Genomic DNA, 27,463 nt, shown 5'->3' with positions numbered 1-27,463 from the left:
AAACTCAGTACTGCTCACAGTTCCTACGAACATTCGCTGCATTCGGGGACAGCTTGCATCTCGAAGCAGCTTCCAATGCTTGTGACAAGGAATAATAGTCAAACGTGGAATCCCCCATCATATTGCTCACAATAGGCAACAGGGGATGAATGAGACGTGGCACGCAGATAGCCCCATTCTTACCTTCCACCTTCCACCCCTCCCGACCTCAGGGGTGGCACGATTGGAGGCGCCAGCGGAAATTATAAAAAGCGACATTTATTTATCTCTCTTTTTGACTGAAAAACGTGCCTTGAACGCGATATTGCACAACCTTATGAAAGCACAAATCTCCACTCACACTCAAACTCACTCAACGACGACGACGACGATGATGACGACAACGGCGAAGTCGACGACGACGACGACTGCTCCCATGCTGGTGATGGTGGTGGTGTCAGGTTTCGAAATAAGCAACACAAGAAGCAGATTCGCATCAGGTTTCTTTCGCTTTTCCGCGTTCCCCTTGACGTTGAATCCGGTTTCCACTTTGTGCTAGGATAGGAGTTTTTTCCGCTCTTTTCCTAAGCTGTCACATAAATGCCGGACCGAAAGTGGTGAGGCTTAATGGAAGCAGGGGGTGGGTGGTGAAACCGAGCCTTATAAACGGCATCGCGAAGAATTTTAATAACGTTTTTCCGTTGAGGTTTTTTATCCTTGAAATTTGTCAAAAATGATACTTTTTTCTGAAATGGGAAACTTTTATGTACCACGTTTATAATGACTTTCATCGGGAGGCTCTTTGTTGGTGAAGCTTTTGAACTGGCACGATTTGGTGGGAGGGAAAAGCAGCCCTCTTTGGAATATAATTTTATAGGCACAATGATATCTGTCAGCAATTTGGTGCCATTTGATGACGTTTTCCTGAAGTGGATGCAATAAAGCTGTCCCAATTACAAATTCAACATTTTTTATCACTTCCATGGAGTAAATGGCTTTATGAGGGGGCTAGCGCACCGAACTACTAAAAGATCCTGATTCATTTCATGTTCTCCTTTTAGGCAACATAGGCTCTCAAACGTTCGCAAGCACACAACACGTAGCTCTACAAGTCTCCGTGTGGGGCCGAAAATTTTCCATCCAACAAACGATACCTCATTCTGATTTCAAGTGTTTCCGTTCAAGTAGCATTAGAACGCTCTTTGCATGGATGGACGGCCTCTTTTCGGAATGGCATTGGTTTTCCTTAGGCAAAGAGAAAGCCAACTGTTCGCCTACCTCATTATCATCATCATCATCATCGCTTGAGCCTTAGGTGTAGGATCCAAGTTGCTTGTTATTGGGGAACAACCTTTCCAACTAATCACCCAGCTCTTTTAGATGGGTTTAAATTTATTCTGCAGCATCATCATAATTCTTTCGTTTGCTTTCGCTTATCCGAACGATGTACAACTTTTTTTCAGGTTGTAGGTAGATGGCTCACGGGGTTATAGAGAGTGCTGACAGGAGTAGATTGCTGTCACGGTGTTCTGTTGGACGGTTGTTAGTTTGCAAGGATGCCATGAACAGTGTTTGAAGCATATGGTAGAGTAGGGAACGGCTTAGTTAGGGGGCGACTGCTTTTATCAGATCTAAAACTCCTGCATTTGGTCCATTATTTTTTAAGATGAGGACAAAAACTCTATCTAAAGTTGATTTTTAAATGCATGTAGGACAATTAAACACAATTGATGATCATTGTTATTTCAAAATTAAAAAAGTCATCCCAAACATATTCCATTTTCTAGGGGCTGAAGAAATTCGGCTGCTTACAACACAAGCGATTCTTCCTTTTGTATAACCCGTGCATACAATAATATCTTGATCAGTTCTACATAAGAATTCTGTTGAATTATGTACATCGACAATTCTTGTTTCAGAAGGCACTTATGAATGCCATAAACGTGACTTATGAATTATTATTGCACTACGAGGTGCTCCTAATACGCATTTAGCCTATTCGATTTCTCAAGCGTTGATTAACGGGGATCAAGTTTTGGTTTAGGATCCCGAAAATGTGCTTCCATTATTCCCCAAATAGAGAAATCCAGAGGGTTTGCATCTGGCGAAGAAGCTGGCCATAACTGCTTGGGAATGAAATCTGGCAAATTTGCGGTGCACCATGCTTGGGTAATCTTTGCTCCATGGGAATGTGCAGAATCCTGTTGGAACACCCATTTTCGGTTACCGAACATCGTTGAAGCATGCTTCTTCAAATGGTTTCCAGATCCTCTCTTACATAATAAGCTGTGTCGATTTTCGCTACTCAAACCATGACAGAAGCATGATTTTGTAATCTTTGAACTGCGCGAATTGAATAAGGGGTATCTTGAATCGTCGCTGCATATACCCTGTCGTTTTGAGCGTTAAAACTTTGCTGCAATACGAAGTTTTTTTTTCGTCCGAAAACACGATCAAGGAATCACCGTACTGGGTTCTGAAAGCCCATGAATGCTTCTTTTCTTGTACGGCACCAATCCCAAATCGTATTTGAGAACTGATCAGATAATTTTACTGGAAACTGCCAGATCCTGAGCCAGTTTATATAAAGAACGACAAGGATTTCGTCGAATCCGTTCTTGTATACCTTCAGGTTTTTTATTCGGTACGATGGTCCCTCCGTCCTCCATCTTCACAAAGTCCAGTCGATTAATGTGTGACATATTCCTTCCTTCGTGGTCAGTTGGTCCTCCCTGAGCATAGTCCACCAAGTTGGTCCTCCACGAGCATAGTCCAGGTATCGTGGCCGTAGAGGACCACCGGTCCTCAGACAGTCAACTTCGTGCGGCGGCGAATTTTATTCGACCGGAGCGTGCTCCGGAGTCCAAAGTCGGCACGATTCCCTGCCATAATGCGTCTTTAAATTTCTCTGGTGGTATCATTTTCGGTGGTCACCAGTGAGCCCAAATACACGAACTCGCCGACCACCTCCATTTCGTCACCGTCAATCTGAACTCGGGGTGGGAGGCTAACCTTGCCTTCGCTAAAACCTCTTCCTTTCATGTATTTTGTCTTTCATGCGTTGATGCAGATCCAATCCGCCTAGCTTCAACCTTCAGTTTGATTTACGTTTCCGCCATCGTCTCAAAGTTTCGTGCCATGATGTCGATGTCATCGGCGAAACCAAGAAGCTGGATGGACTTCCTGAAGATCGTGCCACTCGTGTCTGTCCCTGCTCTTCTGATCACACCTTCTAACGCGATGTTGAATAGCAGACCCCCTTCGAGAATCAATGAGAGTGTCTCCGATACTCGAACAACGCACATCACTCGATCCATCGTCGCCTTGACCAATCGCGTTAGTTTATCTGGAAATCCGTATTCGTGCATAATATGCCATAGCTGATCTCGGTCGATTGTGTCGTATGCGGATTTGAAATCGATAAACAAATTATGTGTGGGCACGTTGCGTTCGCGGCGTTTCTGAAGAACCTGCCAAATCGCGAAAATTTGGGCCGTAGTAGCGCGGGCACCCATGAATCCCGCCCGGTATTGCCCCACTAACTCTCTTGCATATGGTGACAGGTGGCGGCATAGAATTTGGGAGAGTACCTTGTAGCCGGCGCTTAAAAGTGTGATCGCGTGGTAGTTGCAACAATCCAACTTGTCGCTCTTTTGGTAGATTGGGCATACGACACCTTCCATCTACTCCTCCGGTAATATCTCCTCCTCCCAAATCTTGGCAATTACCCAGTGCAGCGCTCTAGCCAGTGCTTCACCACCGTATTTTAACAGCTCACTTGATAGTTGATCTACACCAGTTGCTTTGTTGTTCTTCAGCCAACCGATATCCTCCTCAACTTTTTGAAGCCGGTAGCCGGTAGCCTGTCGTCTTCTGTGCGTGCTCCAAGGTCTGTTGCCGTGCCACCTTCGTTTTCTGCTGCATCACCTTTGAAGTGCTCGTCATAGTACTGCTTCCACCTCTCAATCACCTCACACTCGTTCGTGAGAAGGTTACCGTCCAAGTCCTTGCACATATCGGGTTGCGGCTCGGTCTTCCTGCTGACGCTTCTTCCTTCGGAATATTGAGTTTTGTCTGTTCTGTGCTTGTCTGTATCGCTCCACATTCAATCTCGTGCGGTGTTGCAGCATTCTCGCCCGTGCTGCATTCTTCTCCTCTACTAACAGTTTGTATTTGTCGTCAAACCAGCCATTTCTTCAGTCTGGGATCCCAGTACCTAGTGCCGCTACAGCAGTACTACCTATGGCGGAACGCATGTCCCTCCAGCCATCTTCAAGAGAAGCGGCACCAAGCTGCTCTTCCGTGGGTAGAGCAACTCCCAGCTGCTGCGCGTAGTCCTGGGCAACTCCGGCGCCCCGTAGTTGCTCAATGTTGGGTCGCGGTGTTCGACTTCGACGGGTGTTACGCACCGTTGAGAGTTTTGAGCGCATGCATACTGCAAATAGGTAGTGGTTCGAATCTATGTTCGCACTGCGGTACGTGCGGACGTTGATAATGTCGGAGAAGAGTTTCCCGTCGATTAGAACGTGATCAATTTGGTTTTCTGTGTGTTGGTCAGGTGATCTCCAGGTGGCTTTGTGGATATCCTTGCGGGAGAAAAAGCTACTTCGAACTATCATACCCCGAGAGGCTGCAAAGTTCACGCATCGTTAGCCGTTGTCTTTCGATACGGCATGCAGGCTGTTTGGCCCGATTGCCGGTCTATACATTACCTCCCGTCCTACCTGAGCGTTCATGTCACCGTTGCGAACAGCCATCGTACACCTGCTCCAGCTGCGCATTGAACACTTCTTTCTCGTCGTCGGGTCTCCTTTCGTGTGGGCAGTGCACGTTGATGATGCTGTAGTTGAAGAAACGGCCCTTAATCCTCAACTTGCATTTCCTCGCGTTGATCTGTTGCCAACCAATCACGCGTTGGTGCATCTTACCCAGCACTACAAAGCCGGTTCCCAGCTCGTTGGTGATGCCACAGCTCTGGTAGAAAGAAACCGCTCGATACTCGCTTTTCCATACCTTTTGTCCCGTCCAGCAAAGTTTCTTCAGTGCTACGACTTCGAAGTTGTGTGGTTGAAGTTCGTCATGGATTAACCTATCGCAGCCCGGCAAGCCGAGCGATTTGCAATTCCATGTTCCGAGTTTCCAATCGTTGTCCTTATTTCGTCGTGTAGTTCTGTGCCAATTGTTCTAATCCGTATTTTTTTCTACAGTATTTGCAACTTTATGTTTTTTCCAGGGCTGCTTGTTGGGCCTGAACGAACCCCTGTCTCGCCGGGGGACCATCGTGCACAGTTCTGTTTAGAGTCCCACGCTGGCACTAGGACGGTGATCAGCCGCTCTTAACATGGAGAACAGACGCTGTTTTGAGTCGCGCCTCCATGGTGAACACACGCTCGGGTTTGGTGAAGCATTTACTATATCACCGTACTATGGCTACCGCGCCAGTGTTCGCGTCGCACCTCTTCACTTTGCTATTGCCGGACTGGTAACATTACCCAGGCTACGCCACCCAGCTGTGTCCATGTTTCAGCTGGTAGTACATGGCATGTTGAGAGATTGAGGTCGTGAGAGCAAATTTTCTATCTCAAATTTGAATTTTTTGGCTCTGCACACTAAAAAAATCTGAATTTTTCATGCATGTAAACTTCCTTTTCACGTAAACTAGCAGTTTGCAAGAAATTTCGCAAACAAAGGTGGAAAGTTGCATACAATATATGGAATATTGCATATCATGTCTCATAAATTTACACGATTTATAATGTAAATTTGTATGATTTATGACGCTCCATGTATGTGCATCATAGTAAAGGAAATTTACACTACTTTTTTTAGCTCTCTGGAACTGTTAGTAAAGCAGGTAAAACTGTTTGGGGAAAAAACCTTTTTATTTAATTGCAGCTTATTTATCAATAATTTCGGGGAAAAACTGAACGACAAATTCCCTGACTAATTTCTTTAGGTTATCGTTCACTTTTTTTGATCTGAATATGCACCGAAAGCGAATTATTCCCACTTTTCTCAATTTCTATATGGGCATTTTTGTCACTGCCTACCAGCGGAACAGCGCCATCTCTGTGGAAAATGGTCGAACAAAATGATTAGGACGGAACGGACGACTAAAACGTACCGTTTTTAATCCTCTTTTTTTTTCACGACATAAATGAAAGAGGACTGTCTTCATACATAATTTGTCATGCGCTGTTTGGAGTGCGACAAAATGTTTCATCACTGGCTTTGTTGATGCAAGACAGCCCTGCTCATGGTCATCAGCAGTTCAACTGACAACCCCAGCCAGCGATAAGCCCACACCGCGTCTTTATCTCTATAGCTACAAAATAGCTTACGCCACCGCCAACTGCCATTGTTCCAGCCAGTCAGTGCCTTCTCCATCTGGCTTTCCCCATCTGGTCTTCCCCATTCTCCTGCCGATGCCAACTTAAAATGATGACGACAACGATTCCTGACGCTGATGAAGCCGCTTACGAATTTCCCTCCGACTAATTAATGCTGTACGCAATGAAACGCCCGGGCTCGGATCGGACGAGGTGGTTGGAGAAGTTTTCTGTCGCATCACTTCCCGAAAGTGCTTATCAAGTGAAATTTGAAGCTTTCCCGAAGTCGTTGATGATAAATTAAATTTCGCAACAGCAACATCCGAGTGCGGCATGAGCGTTCATCTTATTAGCGGCTCGAGTTTTGCCAAGAGTTGCTCCCTGACTATAATTATTGTACTCTTGGCGTTTCCCCTTCCGCCGTACTGCTGGTGAACTTTTCAACTCTGGCTTCCCCTTCCGACGAGTGTTGTTTCGAGTGATATTCGTTTTTATTTTCGGAAGGAGTGTTCTTAACTCAAGACTAACACGAAACAGTGGAGCATCCTTTCCTAGCTCGGGATTCTTTCGATGCTGTAGAAGACAAAAATACCGACTTGGCTCCTTGGGTCCCGGTGGGATGCAATTAGAGGAGCGGAAAAAAAACTTTCTAAATTTCTCCCAGGGCTTCCCCTACGGGTTCACCGCAACACTGCAGAGCGAAGGCATAATCCAGTAAATCTAATTAGCTTTCGTATGGGGTTGCATTTCATTATGCAAGGGCTGGTGCGCAAACTAAATGCTGTCTGAATGGGCAACTGCGGTTGGCTTCATTTGCTTCCCTCCTCCATGCCAAAGTGCCACTAGCAATTGGTAATTTATCAATATTTGCATGAAAGCTTGGAAATTTCAAACACAAGCTGTTGATGATTCCTTGGAACAGAAGGTTAATCTGAATAGTAAAAGTGGCTCGTCTTCAACAGACATTGGAGGTTGAGCGAATATTCATAACAGCTTTCGAAATAATTCTGAATTCAAATTAAATTCAATTAAGTAGATTTTTACTCACCGCAGCAACTTTTGTAGCATTTCCTGGGATCTGAAAGAAGAAAGAAATCATAAATAAGATTTACATTTCATTACAAACTGGCGTCGTCGTTACATCTGTGGGAAACTGGTGGGTGTGTGTGTTGTGAATAATGATTACTTTGCAAAAATCTACCCAAGTCCCAGCTGCATCAGAATGACTGATGCAAATGTCGGAATTAGTGCTCTACAAATCGTAAATTCGGTCCTGACCAGTCTCATTAGCATAATAATAAAGACATACATTGTTAAATTTAGCTATTTATTTGAACCATCCTCGACTATGACGTATGGACTAAATATGTTACACTAACTTTCTTATCCTATTTATAAAAACTACTTTGAACATGGTCTAGTAAAAATTAAAGTTATCATCATTAAATGAACCATGCAAATAGAAAGGTTCAAAGAGTATCCTTCTTGCAGGAATTGTGGTGAAAGGAGCATTGCAAAGTCGTTGAGGTGGCACGATGATAGGTAATCCAGCTCGATGATGATTCAAGAGATGATTAATTGATGATGTGTAATGTAAAAAGCTATTGCCGTTTGGCTCTCCTTGTCGATAGAGTGTCAAGGTTGATAAGCTGGTAACGGTCTGGGTAATTTGACAGATTGACAGAGCCCCTCCAAGGTAGGTCTGGCAATGCATATCGCCCTGTTTCTACACACTTTCTATCTGCAAGGTATGCGATAGTTGATACGGAGACGAAACAGGGGCGTCATACTCCGCAGTCTAGAGGGTCCTATTTCCGGGATTTTATTTTTCGAACCCGTTTTTTTTTGGGCTTAAATTAACTAAAAGCACAAATTCACTGTTAGAAGCCAATTCATGGCAAACGTACGAACTATCGATAAGATGATGGCTTCAAAATTCCTTCACGGAGAGGTGTGATAGAGATTGTTTTTAATGGTTGCATTTTTTTTAATTAATTACTTTATTTGTACAGGCTCAATCGAATAAACTTTACAGAGCCTGTCTTATATTTAAAGTTAAAGGAGCTGGACCGGATACTCGCGGTTGCCTCGAGGTTAGTGGAGATTTACAATTTTTTTGGATGGGAAAAGGGAGAAGGAGGTTTGAAATGTGGTTTACGATACAAATATTTAATTAATCCTAAAACATGAACTTATTTCTATTCATCTTCAAACCAAACATTGAAAAAAAAAACCCACACATACAAAATACAAACTAAACACAAGGTTAATCAAACTAACAATCTAAGGTTAATATTCTTAAAGTAAACATATATGAGTTTCATAAACTCCAGCCTCCGTCTAGCCAAAATATCCCGAACTGGAACATTAGGTTTTCTACCTCGAGCCCCAAGGGAATCGTACAGCTCAGATCTGACTCCACGATGCTCAGCACAAGACCAAATAATGTGATCTGCGTCCTGGTAACCTTGTCCACATTCACAGAGATTGCTGTCCCCCAGCACACGGAACACGGAACACGGAACAAGTGAGCGTTTAACGAATAGTGATTGGACATGAGGCGAGACATCATACGAATGAAGTCTCGACCCACATCCAACCCCTTGAACCAAGGAGTCTTCGACACCTTAGGGATGATCGAGTATAGCCATCGTCCCAAACTACCTTTACTCCACTTATTCTGCCAGCTGACGAGTGACTGTTGACGGTAAATGAAGAAAAATTCATCGTAGGCAATTTGTCGATCGTAAATATCGCCTTTTATAGCGCCCACCTTAGCAAGTGAGTCCGCCTTCTCATTGCCCGGAATCGAGCAATGAAATGGGACCCATGCAAAGGTGATGACAAAAGATCTTAAAGATGAAGCACTTAAAAGCTCTCTTATTTTCATGAGAAAATACGAGGAGTGCTTTACCGGCCTCATGGAGCGAATAGCCTCGACAGAACTGAGACTATCCGTAAAAATAAAATAATGATCTGGTGAAAGTGAGGTGATAGTTTCTAGCGTATAATGTATTGCCGCCAGCTCAGCAACATATACGGAACAAGGAGCTTGAAGCATTCGAGGGGCGCTATGAAGTTCGTTAAAAATATCAAAACTAGCGGATGACTCTATTAGTGATCTCTATTAGTGTTCTGGGATTCCGCGAATCTCTTGCGTCATAGATAAATCAAAACTGACTGAATTGCCGAAGTAGGAGAAGCATACACGATGAGGTTTATGCTGTGAAGGGCTGACATCCTGTGTTATGTACACGTATTACAACGAGTTTGAGGGTTTAGCTCAAGAAGCTTCTCAAAGTTTGCAATCACCAGGGGGTTTATAATTTCACAACGGGTGAGGAGCCTGAGGGATAATTCCGAAAACCGATCAGAGAGTGGCAACATGCCCGCTAACACTTCGAGACTCATCGTATGAGTCGAGTGCATGCATCCTATCGCGATACGAAGACAGCGATACTGGATCCGTTCCAGTTTGATGATGTGCGTTTTAGCCGCCGACTGGAAGCAAAAACTACCGTACTCTAAAACCGATAGAATCGTTGTCCGGTACAACGTTAGAAAATATTGCGGATGGGCTCCCCACCACGTTCCGGTAATTGTACGGAGAAAATTGATCCTTTGTTGGCATTTCCGCTTCAGATACTCAATGTGGGATCGCCAGGTGCATTTGGAATCGAACCAGACTCCAAGATATTTCAAAGACATGGAATGAGTGATCGGCCTACCCAAAAGTTGAAGCTTTGGTTGTGCTGGGCTATGCTTCCTAGAAAAAACGACCAACTCAGTTTTCTCCGAGGAGAATTCGATACCTAGCTGAATAGCCCAAGTAGACAAATTTTCTAAGGTATCCTGTAAGGGTCCTTGCAGGTCGGCCTCTCTGGGCCCTGTCATAGACACTACTCTGTCATCTGCAAGTTGTCTCAGCGTGCAGTTGTCACTTAGACAATTGTCAATTTCTCTAACGTAGAAATTATACAAAAGGGTACTTAAACATGAGCCCTAGGGGAAACCCATGTAACTAGAGTGTAGAGTTTCCATGAGAAAAGCTCATAACAACAAATTGTACAAACAGTTATTTATTAATGGAGAAAGGCCACAAGCGTGGAGTTTGTCTGAAAAGACTTCAATCGATACTGAATCAAAAGCCCCCTTGATATCCAAGAATACAGAAGCCATTTGCTCTTTTTAGCAAAAGCCAACTTAATGTCTGTAGAAAGCAACGCGAGACAGTCGCTCGTTCCCTTGCCCCTACGGAAACCAAATTGAGTATCTGAGAGTAGGTGGTTCGTCTCAACCCATTTGTCCAAACGAAAAAGGATCATTTTCTCCAACAATTTTCGAATGCACGATAATATCGCGATGGGACGATACGAGTTATGATCTGAAGCGGGTTTTCCAGGCCTTTTAATGGCTATAACTCTCACTTGCCTCCAATCATCCGGAACAATATTGAGCTCTAGGAACTGACAAAACAAGTTCAACATGCGCCTCTTAGCGACGTCTGGGAGGTTCTTCAACAAGTTGAACTTGATTCTATCAGACCCCGGAGCCGAACTGCCACACGAAAGGAGCGCGAGTGAGAGCTCCAGCATTTAAAAAGGCTGACTGATCTTGTCTACAGTTTTTAATGGTTGTATTTTTAAATAAATTTTATTTGTAGCCCGGGGTTAACAACTAACTTTTTTCATGGATCGATTAATTTTAACATTTTAACTCCATAGTGAAAACCAAATTTAATTAAAATGCTATGTTCGCAAACTACATGCATTTAAGAAATTCTCTACCACACCTCAAGGAAGAAATTCGGATCATCATATCGTAGCGTCTTACGAAGAGCTACTGATTCCGATCAAAAGCGGTCCAGCTTCTTCCTCTTTCTATGGATGCTAATGTGGGCTGCAGCTCGCTGCTTGCAGGCAGCCTTTCATTGTGTACTGCAGAACAATGTTCAACGCCACGTGCCGAACGCACTGCTGCTGCTGCAGCTGATGCCGACGACCGGACACACGGTGATGCATCTTACACCTTTTATTCCTGGCTGTGACACTCTTACACGAGATTTCGTCTGCTCTCAACCAGTGTTGGAAAAGTTCGCGATATTTAACGAAGTTCACCATGGGAAAAGTTCGCGAGTCATAGTGAGTTATCGCGAACTTTTCCATCACTGCTCTCAACTTAGGGGTTCAAGATACACTTCTTCAGTTATTAAATGAGAGCTTTCTATGTGAACTTGTGTATTGTGTGGCAAGCTCAATAATACTTCTACGCCCAGGGAAGTCGACAAAATTTCCAACCTGAAAGACATCTTGATCAAACCCGGAGTCGTACAAACCGCCGCCGGCTAAGTATTAACACATGTACGGAGCAGTCCTAATAAAATGTTAGTTTGCTCAATGACGTATTGAGGGTGTAATCCAAACCTTTTGTGGAATAGTTCTATCAATTGTGTTATCGTACTGGTGTGGCATTTTTTTACGTAGGACTACGACTTTGATTTCTTTATGGGGGTACACTTTGTGAAAACCGAAAATGGAACATGTAACAAATTAAGAAAGATTTTGTACGTTAATAACTCAGCTGCCCCTTATCCAATTTCAATAATTTTTATCACCAATCGATCAGAAATATGGCTACGCATCGATAACAATGCTTCCGAATGTTGATTTTCAACAAGAAACTCATCGCCATACTCAGAACCACAGGCTCCCAACGATCACACCACTGTGTGGTGGTGTTCGGTCGTCGAAATTAATAGCAGCAGTAGCATTGGCGTTGAAAATTGTTCTCCAGTAACAACGAAAGGCTGCCTGCAAGCAACGAGCTGCAGAGCCTACATAAGCAACCATCAAAGGAGGAAGAAGCTGCACCTCTGTGCTATGGATCGGAATCAGTAGCTCTTCGTGAGTCGCTGCGGGTCGGTCATCTATGCCAAGCGTGTCACCCTCGCTCCAAACGACATACAGCTCGACAGCCTCATCCGTGTTGAAACCCAGCTCAGAATTACTCAATCATCACTAAAAAACGGTCCTTTTCAGGGCCACCAAAAATTTGTTAAAGAGTTTTATTTGGACATTGGTCAAGGTCATCAGTTCCCGCAAGCAGCTAGCTATCCAGGCTCAACCTGTCTATAGAAGGTGTGGAATTGTAGGCCTGAATATATTGGTGCAATTAGTTTTTCCTCGGTTTTCATTCCGCACGATTCGTTTCTTTCGTTTAATCAATCACCCATGTAGTGACGTCGAAAAGATTGTTTCAATAGATTTTTTTGTATGTTACCAAAATTTATGAATGGTTTGCCTCTAAATGTTGAGATAATTTATTGATTGTTGAATTATCACACTGTATACCATGAAAAAGCAGCCTGTTTGTGAGTTTTTGCCTGTTTTCAACTAAGGAGTTATCATAAAAAACAAATCGCCAGCTGGTATTTCCTGGCGACTTTACAAATAAATAAAATCAAACAAAATCATCATGCAGAACTAGCTAGGATTTGTTTTACTTCATATTTCACAAAATTGCTTTCGAGTGTTAAGACATCGTCTCTCGCAAAGTTTACATTTTTCCCTCTACCAACACATACATCAGGGCTAGATAGATCTCCACAGGATCTATAGAATCCACGCAATTTCAAAAAACCAAAATGCACAGCATTACGAAAAGAGGTCAGGTTTCGACCAATAGCAGATAGATTTTAATTCTAAACAAGCCAAACGATTGGAAATTTATCTACCAATCTACTAAAATGAAACTTAGTTAATTTTCCACAGGTCAATATTGAACAATACCAAATGTCCAACTGTTGTAATGGTGATCAAAATTATCACCGAATGTCTGAAACAGTGCATTCCCTAACACAGACTTAAAAATCGAATTAGCTGCGGTCCCACTAAACATTCACCGTTAGTGGTGGTGTCCAGTCCAGCAGCAGCAGTAGTAGCAGCAGCAGTAGTAGCAGCAACGGCAGTAGCAGCAACAGCAGTAGCAGCAGGAGTGCTTTCAACAACAACAACAACAACGAAAGGCTGCCTGCAAGCAGCGAGCTGCAGAGCTCATATGAGCAACCATAGAGAAGGAGGAAGCAGTCCCACCGCTAGGCTAGGATCGGAATCAGTAGCTCGTCGTGCTCAGCTCAGCATTACACAACCATCATTACAAAATGGTCCTTTTCAGGACCACCATAAATTTGTTAAGAGTATTATTTGGACATTTGTCAAGGTCATCAGTTCCCGCAAGCAGCTAGCTATCAAGGCTCAACCTGGTCTCTATAGAAGGTGTGGAATTGTAGGCCCGAATGTATTGGTGAGATTAATCATCGTCCGACCATTTTCCAGAACACGCTGGTAGGAAGTGTTAAAAATCCATATAGAATTTGAGAGAAGTGTGAATAATTCGCTTTGGGTGTATATTCAGTCCCCAAAAAGCCAATAAAATCAAATTTGTGAGAAAATTAGCTCTCACGAGTTCAATCTCTCGAAGTCCCTCCTTTTTTACATATTCTGCACAAACGATACTTTCCGCCCCGCCCCATTCATAAAATTCGGAAGGAAATCCTGTGAGGGGTGAATTGAATACACTTTAATACCAAAATGCACAAATCTTAAAAATTCATAAATAACAAAAACATCAAAATACACCTTTTAAAGTCTATGATGTCTATGATGAATCGAAAATACTCAAGCTGAAAGTCCCTTGGATTCTCTTAATCAACTTTCTCTTTGAAATAAATACTACAAATTTGATACGCCTACAAATTAAAAACGGAAAGAGTTAAGATAATTGATGATTGATCAATTAAAAGAACTAAATGTTCACATTTGTTCCGTCCACTAGCGGTCCTACGTCAAGCTTCCGTTCGTGCCCCTAGGCACAGATCCTTCTACTTTTTTTATTCGGGAGGAGCTAGCACTGAATGTTCTAAGATAGAGTGATGCATTAAGAACGAGTTTTCCAAATCCTATTATGACGAAATAGACAATATCAATGCCTCTTCCAAAGTCCATGCATTTTCACAACTAAATCCATTCATCAGTTTGTTCATTTCAAATCATCCATCAACAGCATCGTTCCATGCAATTCGATTGCACTTTTTGCTCCACTTTTCAATCGCTCTCCCTTCACCAGCAATTATTGTCATGTCTTCTTCCTCCCGACTTGTACCGTTTTGCCTTCCACAATCACCCCACCGAACATCCATAAAAATCCGGAAATTGATTCACAGAAGGATTATCGATCCGAAATTAATTTCAATCCGTCTGGTTTGCTAGCTCTCGTTGAACGTTCTCTCTCTCTCTCTCTGGCTGCTAAAAACCATTCAAATACACGATACCAGTCTTTCATCTCATTGTGTGTGACCGATATGCTTGACTTTTTTGTGCACACTATTCATTGCATGGATACGGCGCTCCTTTGTCTGTCTGCCATGATGGTGGTCTATCACATTTTGACGAGCTGTTCGTTTGCATTCGAAATGGGATTCCAATTGACTTTGTTCTCCGATGAGGATCACATGCTGCTCCCCGGTTCAAACTGGTCATTAAGAAAACATTTTATGATCGCAGAACAGACCCATTCTCTGAATGTTTCAATATTTGAAGAGAATGGAATAGTTCTATTGCGATCATTTTTGGCACAAGCTGTGCCCTGGTGCAGCTTCCAAGGGGGAGCCACTAGATTGCATCATTCAAAGGGTCCTATCTGACTCTTTGGATTTTAATCTAAATCCCATTGAAAGGCAACGAATTGAGAACACTATAATGCAATAAGCAGAACATATTTTTAGATTGCATTTGAATCTAATAAAATACACAAAAGAGCAGCGGTTGTAATTGAATTTTGCGATGTTGGATAAACATGGAAACTACTTCGCTAATGTCTTTCCAAGCGCAGCGTTTCTGTTTCCGGATGCACTCTGTTTAATTGGGTGGTTCACATTTAATGCTCGTGGGGAGCCTAGTTAACGACTATACATGCCATTTAAGTGGCTGTATATATATTCAGAGTGCAGCAGTGTGCTTTTATGTTGAGACAGTACCGATCGGAATTGGGGAAACGCATTTTTATTGGTTATCGCTTAAATATATCAGTCCCGTAGACAATCCAATTAAAAGAATTTTTTTTTCCTTTGGTTTGTTTTTTTCCGTCGATCTTGTTTTCCGTGCTGAGCACCAATGCTACCGACGTGCCAGGAAGGCAGCTCTCACACCTGGACCCTACCTATCGACCCATCAACTCATGAACCGGGGACCAACGGCTTTACTTCCCATCCGAAGGAAGGCGTGATCAGAGATGTTATGCCTCAGAACATCCCGGCGGCGCCGACTGGGATTGAACCCAGGCCTACTGGGATGAGAGGTAATCACGCTTACCACTACACCACCGGCGCCGTTCAATTAAAAGAATGCCTGAAAAAAAAAATAATGCCAGTTGGTTGATTCCACCCTTAGCAGGATTTATTAATATTCTTATCTTTTCGCTATAAGGTCTCAACTGGAGCTTAACATCCACCCTAAATTAAATTCATTTTTAACCTATATTAATTTCTGTAGGGTGCCTACGAAAATATAGCAGCGTGTCAGGCCCTTGCACAGTGGTCTAAAAGTGCCAAAAAGTGCGTTCAAAAACGGTCCATTTAAACCATACAGTGTCTTCGGAGAAGTTCGTGTACTTAAAAAGTCCCTTCTTTTGGGTTTAGTAATTTCATGATTAATCCACCTAGCATGGAGATGAAAAATTTACTGTTTTGTTTGTCGTGATAGCACAATCAGTTTGTTACATCCCCTTTGTAAACATTCTGATCCAAAATAAACCATAAGTTTTCAATAAGATTCAAATCAAGGGGTTTGAAACAAACATTGATTTTCCGGTTTGGCTAGTTGAGGTCTTATTAGGCAACCCTATTCTAAATACTATAAAAGCAGAATAATCTAATGCATAGTGGGAAAAAATCGGCATAAAAGGAACAAAATTCATTATCTCCTATCAGCGCTGATTTAGTCTTTGCAAATATAATTATTCTTATGAGAGAAAGTCTCATAAATCCAGCGGAAATAGTTTTGTCCGGTGCATAATAGAGCAAGTTTAGGTTTTTGGAGCATTTTAGTCAAATTTTATAAAATTTTGCAACTACCTCATTGTGTTTAATATACGTTCTGAAATATTGTCACTCTTGTAGAAAAACATCTGGAGAATCCATTAAAAATGGTTTCATACATTACGGGTCTGTGCAGAATATGCATTTTAGTAAATTTTACCCTTATTACCTTATGTTCGATACTTAGGCCAATGAAAGTCTTTCGTGAAGGAAATCACCTTAAGAATCCAAAAAAATACGTTTTAGATTACATCGAAAGGTAAGCTGGTGTATGGAGCAATGTTTTTTTTTCTAATTCTTCCCTATTTATGAAGTTAATCAGTAGTGGTACACGGTTATAAGCGTTAGTTCCTGTCATACTATACCGTCGTGTATTGTATTACTGTAAAAATGACTGAGGAATCGAATGGTGATGGTTTCATCATGACAAAATTTCAGTAAATTACCCATTTTGCTTAATTTCTTCCTTTTACCGAAGAAAACATGAATGATTATATTTGCAAAGGTTAAATCAGCGCTGATAATGAACTCTGCCCCTTTTAAGACAGTTTTTCCCCACTGTGCATTGTTTCGTTATCTCTTTCTTGATCGCTTTCGAGTATAACATATTGTTAATAATTAATGTAATAATTAATAAGTAAGAATAGAGAGTAAACCATACCGCATGTGTTTCACTACATATCCTCCAAGTGCTCCGGAAATATCATTCACCAGTACACAGTCTGGAATACGCAGCGCCGGCCGAATCAACTCGCGACCAACGCCAAAATACAAATATTTGTTTCATTAATATGATCATAAACTCTACCTGTAGGCAAAATTTCATAACATTCTGAGAAACTTTGGCTTATTTTGTGCGATAATAAAAAAAAAAATCATGGTGTCAGCAAGAGTGTATTCGATAAAAATGGCATACCGAAAATCTTCTGTAACTTTTGAACCGTATGAGTAAAAAAACATTTATTGTTAATTATTTATAGTGTATTGTTTACATCTGTCAAGTTTAATACACAGAGAAAAAAAATAACCCTAAATGAAAGTTCTTTTTACTTAATTTGGGGTAATTTTGAGTTTTGCATCCCACTCTCACTTGTTGTTGTTGTCAAAAACCGAACGAGAGATTCGACTTTCTCATGACTACCGTTCAATAAGCTACTCGTGAGTATATGAGATATTCTCTAATTTGAGTCAATTAAACTTAATTTTGGGTAGAAAATACTCACGAGTAAGCCGACCAAGGCCATCATACGGAGATCGTCTCGCTGGACATCACCAAAGCTTTCAACAGAACGTGGACACCAGCAGTAATGAAGAAGTTTGCCGAATGGGGACTAAAAGGACGCATCCTACACTTCGTCCGAAACTTTCTGACCGACCCATCTTTTCGGGTGTCGGTCAGAAACGTCCAATCCAGAAGGTTCAGCGAACAAACCGGAGTACCACAGGGTTCGGTGATCGCGGTCACCCTCTTCCTGGTGGCCATGAACGGGGTCTTCGACAAGCTACCCAAGAACATATATATTTTCGTCTACGCGTATGACGTCCTCATTGTAACGGTGGGCCCCACCCTGCAGAGGACGAAATTAAGGGCGCAAGCGGCAGTCTCCTCGGTGGTCAGATGGGCTGACTCCGTTGGGTTCCAGCTTTCCGCCGACAAGAGCGTGCGCTGCCATATATGCACCACCCGGCATCGGAACAACGGACAGCCCATCATGATCAAACAGCAAGCGATACCGACCAAAAACACAATAAGGGTCCTGGGAGTGCTCCTCGATCGGAACCAATCCCTCGAGCCGCACTTCCAACAGGTGAAGAAGGACTGTCGTAGTCGATCCACCCTGATGAAGACCATCTCCCGCCCCCACCGATCCAACAACCGTGAAATCCGCTTCCGAGTAGCCCGAGCCATCATCGACAGTCGCCTATTGTACGGCGTAGAACTAACGTGCCTTGCCGCCGAGAAAGCCGTACAAATCTTGGAACCGGTCTACAACGGATACGTAAGAATAGTCTCCGGTCTCCTACCCTCCACCCCGGCCGACGCCGCGTGCGTTGAAGCCAGTATTCTGCCTTTTCGGCTCGTCTACACCGCAGCTACCGCTACCAAAGCCGCTGCCTTCCTCGCTAAAACGTCGGGAAACAGCAGGATCTTTCTCCTCGACGAGGCGAACCAACTCCTCCGCACGGTCGCCGACGTAGATCTCCCTCCAGTGGCCAGAGTCCACTGGCACGGAGACAAAAGTTGGCAATCACATCAGATCAGAATCGACAGCCGAATCAAGGACCGCTTCAGGGCAGGAGACAACTCACTGGCTTTGCGCCGGACAGTCGTCGGAACTCTCGGGGCGCACTATCAAGATCACGAAATCAGGTACACCGATGGCTCGCTCTCCAGCAGCGGAGTGGGAATGGGGGTTTCAGGAGATACTTTGGGCGTCAGCAATTCACTTCCGGCCCAGTGCTCGGTGTTTTCCGCTGAGGCAGCGGCCGTCTTTCACGCAGCCACCCTTCCGGCCAATCGGCCGATCCTCATCGTTACCGACTCACAAAGCGCAATACTGGCCCTAACCGATGAAGCACCAAAGCATCCGTGGATACAAGGGACGGTAAAGCATGCGCCGCCCAACACCGTATACATGTGGGTACCCGGGCACTGTGGCATCCAGGGGAACGTGATCGCCGACCACCTCGCCGGCTCAGGCCCCATCGGACCCAGGTTCACTGACAATGTTCCGTTCCAGGACATCAAGAAATGGATTAAGCGGACGGTTCGGAGAGCGTGGGACAACGAGTGGAGGAACAATCGAACTCACCAACTACGAAAAATCAAGGCGACCACCGATCCCTGGAAGGATCGACCGAGCCTCAAGGAGCAGCAAGTGGTGTCCAGGCTGCGCACCGGGCACAGCAGGGCCTCCCATAATTTCGGAGGAACACCGTTCCGGAGAACCTGCGAAACCTGCGGAGTGCCAGCCTCCGTAGAACACATCCTCATCAACTGTGTGGAGCTCGAGGACCTTCGGGTTGCCTTCGGTCTGGAGGGAACCAGCATACGAAGTCTGCTTGGCGACGAGTCTCCGGCAGCAGACGCCCTCATCGCCTTCCTGAAGGAGGCGAATCTTTTTTACAACATTTGAGTGTTTTCTGTTTGTGCTTTTGAATTCGTTGGCCCTTATGGTAGTGTTTTTACAATATTTTATATAATTAAGCTAAATGCCCACTTGCCAAGATTGGGATCCTCCTTTTGAGGTCCCAATTATTTTTTGTAATTTTTAAAAGAGATGAACTAGCCTTAGGCTATAAATCTCGCTAATAAAGGTAAAAAAAAAATCACGAGTATGTAATTATTTTTACCGTAGTCAAATGTAAACTACTATAAGCGGTTTACTGAAAATAAGCTTATTGAACGGAACATGGGAGATGAGTGAAAAGAACTTAATTTTGGGTAATTTTTCGGTTCCGTGTAGTTATTCATACACGCTATTCTGAATCTACCCAGTGGCTGGGTAGAAGGAACTCATTTTTGTATCCTGTAAGGAATTGTCAAAATAAAGGTGAACTAGTTTTGTTATGATGAGTAGAATCTACCCGAATTCTGGGTAAATAGTTCTAATTGCCATCTTCCCAAAGTAAAAATTGGCGCAGGTATAAAGAGAGATTGTTGCGCTTCCAGTGAAAGTTTTAATGCTCAAAATATATCAATTTGATGCTTAAAAACTAAACATTTCTAAATAGAGCTGGAAAAAGGGCGTAACAGCTTTCGTAAACAATGATTTCTCTTGGTGATTTTTAGAAAGTCAAGGCTTGCTCGCGCAAATCAACATCACCATCAGGTAGGTGAAGACTTCCGATTTCCGATGGTTATGTTGCTTGCGTGGGCGTGCCTTGAATTCCTAGAAATCATCGAGAGAAGTCATTGTTTTCAAAAGCTGATATCTGAATATGGATCTGTTTTTTGTTTTTGGTATTTCAATGTCGTATTCCGCAGTTATACATTTTTTTCGACAATTCGACCTCAACAATCAATAACAGGTTATAGAGGAGCTAGTCGGGTGAGCTTATGTTTGTTGGAGCTACTGCAACGGTCATACCAACTAATTTTCATTAAAATGGGTTAAGTTTACCCTGTTATCAAATGTCAGAACCATTACCCAGTTTCTGTTGCATGTTCGTTTACCCAGATTTGGGTAAATTCGAGTTTACCCATTTTTGGGGTAGGTTCAGTTTTGACCGATCTGGGTGGATTCTACTCAAATTTAGGTAGTTTTGAAATAGCATGTACACTGATAAATTGAACTATTCCTATTTTGCTTGAAATTGAATCAATTTGACATTAAGCTCAGTTTAATCATATCAAATGATTAAAAATAAATACTCTCTTTCTAAAAAATAATCATCTGATATTATACCCAGTTTAATCATGATTGATTAGATTGAAAATTTTCTTTTTAGAATAAATTTCAATCATTTTTTATTCAATTTAAATAATTTTTGATTTTATTTTAATCTTTTTTGATTTAATATTATTATTAAAGAAGAATAAATTTAATACTGGAAAGATTATTTCGAATTTAATCATGTCGAAGTAATAATGGCTCGGACTCAATAAGGTGAAGCGGCAATCTGCATACTTTTAAGCTTTTTTGATTTAATTTATCTTTGAGTGTACAGTAGTTCCAGTCATGTCATCGAAACAAGAAATTGTCCGTGAAAAAATGTTGTGCACCTACAATCAAAATCCAGAGGCGTCCCTCCGATGGATCGCTAAAAAGCTTGGAATTGCAAAAAGAACTATGACTCGTATGATAAGAGTGTCTGAGTGGCCGAAGGAAGACAGGGAGTGGTCGTAAAAGTGGTCAAAAAAGTGGTGCAACAGTTCAAGAACCGTCCGAACATGTCAATTCTAGATGTCGTTAAAAAGTCCAAGGCGTCAATCGGATTTGTGCAGAAAACTATGAAGCGTGCTGGGTTACATTTTTACAATGGGCCTCAAACCGGAATGAAAAGCAATACATCACTGCGAAAACCCGCACCCGGAAACTTTACACGAAGTTGCTCACCATATCGTGTTGCATCGTGATGTATGACGAAACTTACGTCAAGGCCAACTTCCGTCAACTACCTGGACACGAATATTTCGTTGCCAAGCAAGGGGTATTCAACCCAATCTGTGTCGAGTATTTATCTGTGCCGAAAGCTAGGTCAAGCGTTGTGTTGAACGTGCCGAAGTGTGGCAATCAAGCTATCAGTCTAAGTAGCCCATGAGCTTGGCAACCCTGCACTTACGACTTTTGCGATTTTGTGTTTACATTTTCAAGTCAAGGACGGAAAAAAGTCGTGATAAAGGGTGTCCACGATGAAATTGCCACACTATGAAATTGCTCTAACTTTTTAACCGTTGGGTAGAATTTAATGAAAATTTGGGTGGATTTAGTACATAGTGTATTATTTACATCCTGCAAGTTTTAAAGTCCTGTGATCAAAACTCGCGGAAATGGAGTCGAAAGAACAGCTCGTGCGTGATAAAATCTTGCGCATTCATCACGAGAATAAGGATCTCTCGCATCGTTCCATCGCTAAAACGTTGGGAATCGCGAATTCCACGGTGTCGCGAGTGATTAAGCGGTTCGAGGAACGGTTGACCACCGATCGGAAGCCCAGAAGTGAAGGAAAAAGTATTCCGTACAACACCAAAAATCACAACCGCGTAGTTGGGGCCTTCAACCGAAATCTGAACGCCTCCGTTAGGGATGTGGCTAAGAAGCTGCACCTAAGCCGAAGTTTTGTCCAGAAGGCCAAAACTAAGGCTGGGCTTCGAACGTTCAAGGCACAAAAGGCCCCTAATCGCGACGAGAAGCAGAACAAGTCCGCCAAAACCCGTGCCAGGAAGTTGTGCCTCAACATGCTGACGAAAGTTGAATGCTGCATCATGGACGACGAAACATATGTGAAGGCCGACTTCAAACAGATCCCCGGCAACCTGTTTTTCACGGCCAAGGATAAGTTCAGCGTTCCGGAGCATGTCCGCACTCAGAAGATATCCAAATTTGCGAAGAAATTCCTGGTTTGGCAAGCCATCTGCACGTGCGGGAAGCGGAGTGCACCTTTCGTGACCCAGGACACGATGAACGGACAGGTGTACATAAAAGAGTGCCTCCAGAAGCGGCTGCTTCCTCTCCTGAAGGCCCACAACGTCCCAACAATCTTCTGGCCGGATTTGGCCTCATGCCACTACTCCAAGGACGTGCTGAAGTGGTATGCGGACAATAAGGTCAATTTCGTGCCGAAAATGTTCAACCCTCCCAACACTTCGGAGCTCCGCCCCATCGAGAAGTACTGGGCGATTATGAAGCAGCACCTTCTTAAACGACCTAAGGTAGTGAAGACAGTCGAGGAACTGAAGAAAGTATGGGTTTACATGCAAAAAACGGTTGATTCACAGGTTGTGCAGAATCTTATGGCCGGGGTTAAGGCCAAGGTGCGGGCATTTGCGTATGGACTGTAAATAAAATACGAGTAAAATGGTAAAATGAAGTTTAATAGTTATTTCTCAATCCCTGAAAATTTGATGGCAATCGGATGAAAACTCGAACTTTGCGAATCAATTTTGTGTGTGGCAATTTCATCGTGGACACCCTTTAATATTCAACGAGCTGGTGGCCGAAGATTAGCCCCTCCACGAGAAGTTATGGCAGAAGCTGTCCGTCCAAGAGAAAACAGTCCGTCCGTCATTCTGGCAGATGTTTGCCAAAACCAAGAACCCAACCGGCAAGTGGAACATGAATTTTGTCTGATACTCGGGCAATGCTACAATCAGAAAAATAGGAAGGACTCGACTTAAAATGTTTGACCTGGAGTAGCTTCCCAGTGTCAGCAGTCATAGTTAGGTTCTAAATTCGTCTGACTCAAACTACTTCGTCCATGGTTTATCCAAATGTCGGTCCAGAATCTCGATACTGGTTGCAGTCGTTTGATGATTACCGCCTCCTTGTATCTGCCTGTTGTTCCATAATATTGTTATCCTTGGTCATGCTGGAATCGCATATTAATCTAGCTGAAACTGCTGCCGGTTCCGATTGCGTTCATTAAGATCGCGATTCAGATTAGCTCTGTTACCTCCAGTGTGGTTACCTTCACAATTCTGTTAGCAGCATCTTTCTTAATGTTACTGTTGCCATCGGTGATACGAACAGTTGCAAAAGAGCGCAGAGAGACCAACACAATCAATAGAATCCGAGTTCAGTCCATATAATGAAATAAATGATTGGTGAACCATCAATCGTACCGGGGTGTCATGCGGGAGAAACAGGTGCGATTGCAGATACATCTGAAGAATGATAGGATCGTTCGGTCCCTGGGGTGTTGTTGACATTGTACATTATCGCTGCAATGCTCCTTACCCATACAATTGACTCTCGGATCGGATCCTATGGGTAGCGAGTTAAAACTTAATGCTAGTTAATTCTGGCATATTCTGCGGGGCGTGGTTCGTTTGGACTTTCCTGAAACTATGGACATATCTCAAACATCTGTACAGGTTCATCCCCCAGAAGGCATAAGGACATAGATAGTCTCGTCAATTATACAATCTCTTATTATGATTGGGGACAATTTCGCTGTAAAATGGCACTAACAAAAAAATCCTATCTCCCTCCTTCCTAACGAAAAAGACTACTTAGTAAACCTTTGCAACGATTGGCATAATGTCAACACAAAACTGTGATGCCATTTTACATTATATTTTGTGTCATACTTGTCATCGTGTGCCATGCCGCGCCGATCAGTGTGTCACGATGTGTTTCGGCACTATGTGCAGAATTGATTACCCCTTGTTGCCAAGTCTAAGTTCGATGTTCCAGAGGATGCCGGGCGATTTGCGGATGTCGTGAAATAAGCGCTCCCTTTATCACTTCCGGAGCAATAAATGGTGATATTTACACGAAAGAGTGCCTAAAGAAGCGCCTTGCCATTCATAAGGAAGCACAAAGGATCAACTCTGTTTTGGCCTGATCTAAAATCCTGCCACTACGCTCGAAACGTGTTGGAGTAATACGGAGTCAATGGAGTCAACTTTGTGCCAAAAGATATGAACCCACCAAATTCACCGGATCTTTGCCTAATTGAAAAATTCTGGGCAATTATGAAGACGAACCTTCGCAAACATCCCAAAACTATTAAAACAGAGCTAGCGTGGAAGAAAATTTGGGTAAAAACAATAAAAACACTGGAAAAATCGGTGGTACAAAATTTAATGGGTGGAGTGAAAAGGAAGGTGCGGGAATTCGGGATGGGAGACGAAATTGAATTATTTTTTTTTTTGTAAATCATAACTCATTAGGGGAAATGACGGCTTCGGCATGACAGACTATTTTCGGCAACCCAAATTGAAACACTATTTTCACTGGATTTTCTTACGAAAACACTTCGCTGAATGCATGCAAACGATTCTTTATGCTTTCAGCACAGACAAACAGACGTAACTCTTTGAAAAAGTTTTTCTTGAAAACATAGTATCTCAAAACATAGGACCTCAGTAACGACATCTCTCGGGCTTCTCGCGGAAAACAAGCTTGCTCGTTAACTCACAAGCAATATTGCATGAAAGTTCTATATAATGTATAGAAACGTCAAAGTGATCCGATGCCAGCGCTGCGGCGAGTAGTTCGCGAAACTTATAATATTCAAATCAACCGTTAAATGCGTGAACGAAGATACGCAATGAAGTGTTACGTCTGTTTGTCTGTGCTTTCAGCTTCAATTTGACTATATTTTTACCACTGAGAAAAAGCAATCTAGCAGAGTTTTCTTGAAATGAAACGCACGCACTACAAATTGTAGCTGATTTCGAGTTGCCGATAATAGAACAGCAGATTTACATGCAGTTCAAATGGAACGGTTGCCGAAGTAAAACTGGTTGCCGACAATACTCGCTCTCACTAGAGAAGATTGGAGCTTTGTGAAAGCGTTTCAAAACAGTTTTTGACAATTCTTTCGACTGAAATTGTTAGAGCAGCTGGCAGCAAAATATTGTAAATAAACCAATACTGCATATGTGTGCGTTCCATAGAGAAAAAGGCTATAGAAAGAAGGTCGCTGCTTAGGTTGCCGAGAATACGTAAATTCCCCTAGTAGTTTTTCATCCCCTGAAAATTTCAAGAAAATCCGTTAATCGGTTTAATTTTGGTGAGTAAATATGTGTGTGCCATTTTAATAGAATACACCGTTTAGTTCAAAGTACGTGATGTCCAGGAAAATCCGAAAACTTTGGCTAAAGTTTTCCGGGAAATTTGGCCAACTCTATTTTTTGTATTTTTGTTTCGTTCATATGATGATAAACTCTAACTGTGGGCGAAATTTCATAGCATTCTGAGAACCTTCGGTCCATTTTGCGCGTTATTAAAATAAATAAATCCCCAACAATCAAGATAGAGCTATAACGGATGATTAGCTGACATACAGAAACACCACGGGAACTCACTCAACAAGAGCTTGCTTAGAATTGCTGTGTACCCATCGAAAAAGAACAACAAACACGCACCCAGTACCGGGTTAAACACATGCTGCTACTGCTACCATAGTAGTGTAGTATCATCACCCTCGGCTCTCCTCAAAAATAAATAAGCAAAGTCATTTTTTTTTTTTTTCCTTTGGTTTGTTTTTTTTTTCCGTCGATCTTGTTTTCCGTGCTGAGCACCAATGCTACCGACGTGCCAGGAAGGCAGCTCCCACACCTGGACCCTACCTATCGACCCATCAACTCATGAACCGGGGACCAACGGCTTTACTTCCCATCCGAAGGAAGGCGTGATCAGAGATGTTATGCCTCAGAACATCCCGGCGGCGCCGACTGGGATTGAACCCAGGCCTGCTGGGGTGAGAGGTAATCACGCTTACCACTACACCACCGGCGCCGTTATAAGCAAAGTCATGTCAACCACACATTCCACCAGCTTCGGTTGGGAGTGTAATGATACAAAATTCGAACCATGCTTCTTCCCTCATGTATTTAGGTACAACACCACGAAAAGTCACTCAGCCATCGGTAGTCAGGCAGCGCCGATGGTCGCCCGATAGATCCGTGTTGGTTGCTGACTGACATCTGACGTAGTCGAGGAAGCGTAAAAATGGTTGTATTTCACGGAATATGAATATGAAAACGAACTCGGAAAAAATGGGGCCAAAGTAAAATTGCTGACACATATGCAGTTTTCTCAACCAGCTGCTTCTGCTGCTTGGTGGGGTAGGTACTTTTCCGATCAGCACGTAGAAGGCATGCAAAGATATGCCATTCTGCACGCCTACACAATCGGAGCGTACCTCACATTCATATGATGTGCACAGGTACGGCAATGCAATATAGTTGCAAGATTGCATATTCCGACACACTGCAGTCGATCGAAGATTTGAAATATTATTCTGTCACACCAGTAGAAGTGCAATTCTGCTTCAGCCAAGATGTGTAGCACAGGTGTTGATGAACTGAACTGAATGGTAAACGAGATACAGACATGAACGTACACATGAGTGCTTCATTTAATCTCCGCTTTTACTCGATATTGATTCCGAGTATTTGCAGATGATTGACGGATTGACAGACGGAGTGAAAACACTCGCACATCGTAGAGACAGGATGTGCACTTTGCTTCCTGTCGCTCGCATTTCGAGCAGATGTAAATTAGATTGTTTTCATGGTTCATGTGCCGTTATCGAGCATGATTCATAAAATGCATGCGATCAATTAAAGCTTCCTTTAAGCCTGTAGTGCTGCTCACCGGTCTTATCGAGTGGATTACGAAAAATGAAAAACTCTCATATCCGGCCCCGTTACCATTTCAGACAAAAAAATAAATGCCATTCTTTTTTTCACCCTCACCCAGAGTTGCTCTGAATCATTCCATTGTTGCTTTAACCATATCGGTGAAAGTTATTACCCAACAAACAACAAAGTGTAGATGTAAGCTGATTGCGGGTCCGTACCAATAGTGATAAAATATGGCACCGTGCACCGCACTCTTGCTGGCTGGTACCGATCGATATCGCAATCATATAAAATTGATGATTA

The 27,463-nt window shown here is 42.9% G+C and overlaps 1 protein-coding gene across 3 annotated transcripts in view; it reads right to left on the bottom strand.

Annotated features, from left to right (window-relative positions):
• Shal (Potassium voltage-gated channel protein Shal) overlaps positions 1-27,463 on the bottom strand; it is a 635,870-nt gene that overhangs the window by 558,273 nt on the left and 50,134 nt on the right. For all 3 annotated transcript variants that reach the window (XM_065229083.1, XM_065229080.1, XM_065229084.1), the window contains exon 2: positions 7,357-7,386. The gene's annotated coding sequence lies outside the window, so the exon portion shown is untranslated. The remainder of the gene's footprint in view (positions 1-7,356; positions 7,387-27,463) is intronic.

This window comes from Ochlerotatus camptorhynchus, unplaced genomic scaffold (genome assembly GCF_037179485.1).
Source record: "Ochlerotatus camptorhynchus isolate MF236.1 unplaced genomic scaffold, CSIRO-AGI_Acam_v1.1 ptg000307l, whole genome shotgun sequence".
In the NCBI taxonomy this organism is placed as follows: Eukaryota; Metazoa; Arthropoda; class Insecta; order Diptera; family Culicidae; genus Ochlerotatus; species Ochlerotatus camptorhynchus.
The sequence above is the reverse complement of the archived record's forward strand: the minus strand, read 5'-3'. Positions and strand labels throughout refer to the sequence as shown.